General features: G+C 58.1%; 1 long non-coding RNA gene across 1 annotated transcript; it reads left to right on the top strand.

Moving 5' to 3' along the window:
- Nucleotides 1-225: 225 nt before the first annotated feature.
- On the top strand, nucleotides 226-4,688 carry LOC127481172 (uncharacterized). Its single transcript, XR_007908136.1, has 3 exons — nucleotides 226-341; nucleotides 2,139-2,608; nucleotides 4,405-4,688. It is a non-coding gene; the product is annotated as an uncharacterized LOC127481172 (long non-coding RNA).
- The last annotated feature ends 432 nt before the right edge of the window (nucleotides 4,689-5,120 follow it).

The following is a 5,120-nucleotide window of genomic DNA, read 5'->3' on the forward strand; positions in this document are numbered from 1 at the left end:
GTTTGCCCCTTTCATTTGCAGGGGCGGTCTTGGGAGCAGCTGAAGAGAGAGGAGCCTTGGAGGTGAGTTGGGGAGGCAGCAGGAGGAGCGGGGATCCCCTGCAGCTTTAGAGATGCCATCTAACTTTGTCTCTGGCTCACTCAGGTATCCCAGAAGATGGCAGCCAGAGTGTCCGAGTCCGGTGAGAGCCAGCGACCCGAGGACCTGCCTGGTGGAGAGTGAGTCGAGGGCTCATGGGGTCTGGGCCCACGTGCCACACTACTGAGATACGGTGTCTGGTTTTCTTTCTCGCAGTTGACTGCCGGTAGTCTGACGATGGGAGGACCTCTGAGCCAGCCCAGGTGCCCCTCCTGTGCATGAAAGATGGCTTCGCATCCCCGGCTCTCGGAAAGATAAGTGCCAGGCAAAGGCCCAGAGAGGGGTTGGGAGTCGGTGCAAGTGTGTGCCTCGCCTGGAGGGATTTTTGAAATGAGTCCGGTGCAAGGCGTATCCTGTGACAGGCTATTTGGGCGCCTGCAAGGAAGGGCTTACTTTTGATCCTTGGATTCACGTGTGCCGGGCAGAGCAGTTGCGGTCTGTGTCCCGTCCTTTGTCTGGTCCCCGTTTTGTGTCACGTGGTGTGTGTGGTGTCTCACTCGGGGTCAGCCTGGACCTGCTCTGCCCTGCTCCGTGCATCAGTGGCGAGATGGAATCTGGCTCCGAGTCTCAGGTCAGCATGTCAGTTCCCTTAGAGAGTCGAGCCGATGGCTGTGCAGTCTGTGAGCGGGATGGTCTTGCGATGCCCTGCTGGGGTGTGTAGAGTCCCGGCTAGGTAGAGTAGCAAAGAGTGTCCGGGGTTTGGAGGTTTTTGGCTTTCGTTGTGAGCAATTCCTAAATGTTGGAGAGCTGAGTGTTTGAGCGTTTGCCCCTTTCATTTGCAGGGGCGGTCTTGGGAGCAGCTGAAGAGAGAGGAGCCTTGGAGGTGAGTTGGGGAGGCAGCAGGAGGAGCGGGGATCCCCTGCAGCTTTAGAGATGCCATCTAACTTTGTCTCTGGCTCACTCAGGTATCCCAGAAGATGGCAGCCAGAGTGTCCGAGTCCGGTGAGAGCCAGCGACCCGAGGACCTGCCTGGTGGAGAGTGAGTCGAGGGCTCATGGGGTCTGGGCCCACGTGCCACACTACTGAGATACGGTGTCTGGTTTTCTTTCTCGCAGTTGACTGCCGGTAGTCTGACGATGGGAGGACCTCTGAGCCAGCCCAGGTGCCCCTCCTGTGCATGAAAGATGGCTTCGCATCCCCGGCTCTCGGAAAGATAAGTGCCGGGCAAAGGCCCAGAGAGGGGTTGGGAGTCGGTGCAAGTGTGTGCCTCGCCTGGAGGGATTTTTGAAATGAGTCCGGTGCAAGGCGTATCCTGTGACAGGCTATTTGGGCGCCTGCAAGGAAGGGCTTACTTTTGAGCCTTGGATTCACGTGTGCCGGGCAGAGCAGTTGCGGTCTGTGTCCCGTCCTTTGTCTGGTCCCCGTTTTGTGTCACGTGGTGTGTGTGGTGTCTCACTCGGGGTCAGCCTGGACCTGCTCTGCCCTGCTCCGCGCATCAGTGGCGAGATGGAATCTGGCTCCGAGTCTCAGGTCAGCATGTCAGTTCCCTTAGAGAGTCGAGCCGATGGCTGTGCAGTCTGTGAGCGGGATGGTCTTGCGATGCCCTGCTGGGGTGTGTAGAGTCCCGGCTAGGTAGAGTGGCAAAGAGTGTCCGGGGTTTGGAGGTTTTTGGCTTTCGTTGTGAGCAATTCCTAAATGTTGGAGAGCTGAGTGTTTGAGCGTTTGCCCCTTTCATTTGCAGGGGCGGTCTTGGGAGCAGCTGAAGAGAGAGGAGCCTTGGAGGTGAGTTGGGGAGGCAGCAGGAGGAGCGGGGATCCCCTGCAGCTTTAGAGATGCCATCTAACTTTGTCTCTGGCTCACTCAGGTATCCCAGAAGATGGCAGCCAGAGTGTCCGAGTCCGGTGAGAGCCAGCGACCCGAGGACCTGCCTGGTGGAGAGTGAGTCGAGGGCTCATGGGGTCTGGGCCCACGTGCCACACTACTGAGATACGGTGTCTGGTTTTCTTTCTCGCAGTTGACTGCCGGTAGTCTGACGATGGGAGGACCTCTGAGCCAGCCAGGTGCCCCTCCTGTGCATGAAAGATGGCTTCGCATCCCCGGCTCTCGGAAAGATAAGTGCCGGGCAAAGGCCCAGAGAGGGGTTGGGAGTCGGTGCAAGTGTGTGCCTCGCCTGGAGGGATTTTTGAAATGAGTCCGGTGCAAGGCGTATCCTGTGACAGGCTATTTGGGCGCCTGCAAGGAAGGGCTTACTTTTGAGCCTTGGATTCACGTGTGCCGGGCAGAGCAGTTGCGGTCTGTGTCCCGTCCTTTGTCTGGTCCCCGTTTTGTGTCACGTGGTGTGTGTGGTGTCTCACTCGGGGTCAGCCTGGACCTGCTCTGCCCTGCTCCGTGCATCAGTGGCGAGATGGAATCTGGCTCCGAGTCTCAGGTCAGCATGTCAGTTCCCTTAGAGAGTCGAGCCGATGGCTGTGCAGTCTGTGAGCAGGATGGTCTTGCGATGCCCTGCTGGGGTGTGTAGAGTCCCGGCTAGGTAGAGTGGCAAAGAGTGTCCGGGGTTTGGAGGTTTTTGGCTTTCGTTGTGAGCAATTCCTAAATGTTGGAGAGCTGAGTGTTTGAGCGTTTGCCCCTTTCATTTGCAGGGGCGGTCTTGGGAGCAGCTGAAGAGAGAGGAGCCTTGGAGGTGAGTTGGGGAGGCAGCAGGAGGAGCGGGGATCCCCTGCAGCTTTAGAGATGCCATCTAACTTTGTCTCTGGCTCACTCAGGTATCCCAGAAGATGGCAGCCAGAGTGTCCGAGTCCGGTGAGAGCCAGCGACCCGAGGACCTGCCTGGTGGAGAGTGAGTCGAGGGCTCATGGGGTCTGGGCCCACGTGCCACACTACTGAGATACGGTGTCTGGTTTTCTTTCTCGCAGTTGACTGCCGGTAGTCTGACGATGGGAGGACCTCTGAGCCAGCCAGGTGCCCCTCCTGTGCATGAAAGATGGCTTCGCATCCCCGGCTCTCGGAAAGATAAGTGCCGGGCAAAGGCCCAGAGAGGGGTTGGGAGTCGGTGCAAGTGTGTGCCTCGCCTGGAGGGATTTTTGAAATGAGTCCGGTGCAAGGCGTATCCTGTGACAGGCTATTTGGGCGCCTGCAAGGAAGGGCTTACTTTTGAGCCTTGGATTCACGTGTGCCGGGCAGAGCAGTTGCGGTCTGTGTCCCGTCCTTTGTCTGGTCCCCGTTTTGTGTCACGTGGTGTGTGTGGTGTCTCACTCGGGGTCAGCCTGGACCTGCTCTGCCCTGCTCCGCGCATCAGTGGCGAGATGGAATCTGGCTCCGAGTCTCAGGTCAGCATGTCAGTTCCCTTAGAGAGTCGAGCCGATGGCTGTGCAGTCTGTGAGCAGGATGGTCTTGCGATGCCCTGCTGGGGTGTGTAGAGTCCCGGCTAGGTAGAGTAGCAAAGAGTGTCCGGGGTTTGGAGGTTTTTGGCTTTCGTTGTGAGCAATTCCTAAATGTTGGAGAGCTGAGTGTTTGAGCGTTTGCCCCTTTCATTTGCAGGGGCGGTCTTGGGAGCAGCTGAAGAGAGAGGAGCCTTGGAGGTGAGTTGGGGAGGCAGCAGGAGGAGCGGGGATCCCCTGCAGCTTTAGAGATGCCATCTAACTTTGTCTCTGGCTCACTCAGGTATCCCAGAAGATGGCAGCCAGAGTGTCCGAGTCCGGTGAGAGCCAGCGACCCGAGGACCTGCCTGGTGGAGAGTGAGTCGAGGGCTCATGGGGTCTGGGCCCACGTGCCACACTACTGAGATACGGTGTCTGGTTTTCTTTCTCGCAGTTGACTGCCGGTAGTCTGACGATGGGAGGACCTCTGAGCCAGCCAGGTGCCCCTCCTGTGCATGAAAGATGGCTTCGCATCCCCGGCTCTCGGAAAGATAAGTGCCGGGCAAAGGCCCAGAGAGGGGTTGGGAGTCGGTGCAAGTGTGTGCCTCGCCTGGAGGGATTTTTGAAATGAGTCCGGTGCAAGGCGTATCCTGTGACAGGCTATTTGGGCGCCTGCAAGGAAGGGCTTACTTTTGAGCCTTGGATTCACGTGTGCCGGGCAGAGCAGTTGCGGTCTGTGTCCCGTCCTTTGTCTGGTCCCCGTTTTGTGTCACGTGGTGTGTGTGGTGTCTCACTCGGGGTCAGCCTGGACCTGCTCTGCCCTGCTCCGCGCATCAGTGGCGAGATGGAATCTGGCTCCGAGTCTCAGGTCAGCATGTCAGTTCCCTTAGAGAGTCGAGCCGATGGCTGTGCAGTCTGTGAGCGGGATGGTCTTGCGATGCCCTGCTGGGGTGTGTAGAGTCCCGGCTAGGTAGAGTAGCAAAGAGTGTCCGGGGTTTGGAGGTTTTTGGCTTTCGTTGTGAGCAATTCCTAAATGTTGGAGAGCTGAGTGTTTGAGCGTTTGCCCCTTTCATTTGCAGGGGCGGTCTTGGGAGCAGCTGAAGAGAGAGGAGCCTTGGAGGTGAGTTGGGGAGGCAGCAGGAGGAGCGGGGATCCCCTGCAGCTTTAGAGATGCCATCTAACTTTGTCTCTGGCTCACTCAGGTATCCCAGAAGATGGCAGCCAGAGTGTCCGAGTCCGGTGAGAGCCAGCGACCCGAGGACCTGCCTGGTGGAGAGTGAGTCGAGGGCTCATGGGGTCTGGGCCCACGTGCCACACTACTGAGATACGGTGTCTGGTTTTCTTTCTCGCAGTTGACTGCCGGTAGTCTGACGATGGGAGGACCTCTGAGCCAGCCAGGTGCCCCTCCTGTGCATGAAAGATGGCTTCGCATCCCCGGCTCTCGGAAAGATAAGTGCCGGGCAAAGGCCCAGAGAGGGGTTGGGAGTCGGTGCAAGTGTGTGCCTCGCCTGGAGGGATTTTTGAAATGAGTCCGGTGCAAGGCGTATCCTGTGACAGGCTATTTGGGCGCCTGCAAGGAAGGGCTTACTTTTGAGCCTTGGATTCACGTGTGCCGGGCAGAGCAGTTGCGGTCTGTGTCCCGTCCTTTGTCTGGTCCCCGTTTTGTGTCACGTGGTGTGTGTGGTG

This window comes from Manacus candei, unplaced genomic scaffold (assembly GCF_025592945.1).
Source record: "Manacus candei isolate 608988 ecotype Guabito, Panama unplaced genomic scaffold, ASM2559294v1 h1tg000077l, whole genome shotgun sequence".
Taxonomy (NCBI): Eukaryota; Metazoa; Chordata; class Aves; order Passeriformes; family Pipridae; genus Manacus; species Manacus candei.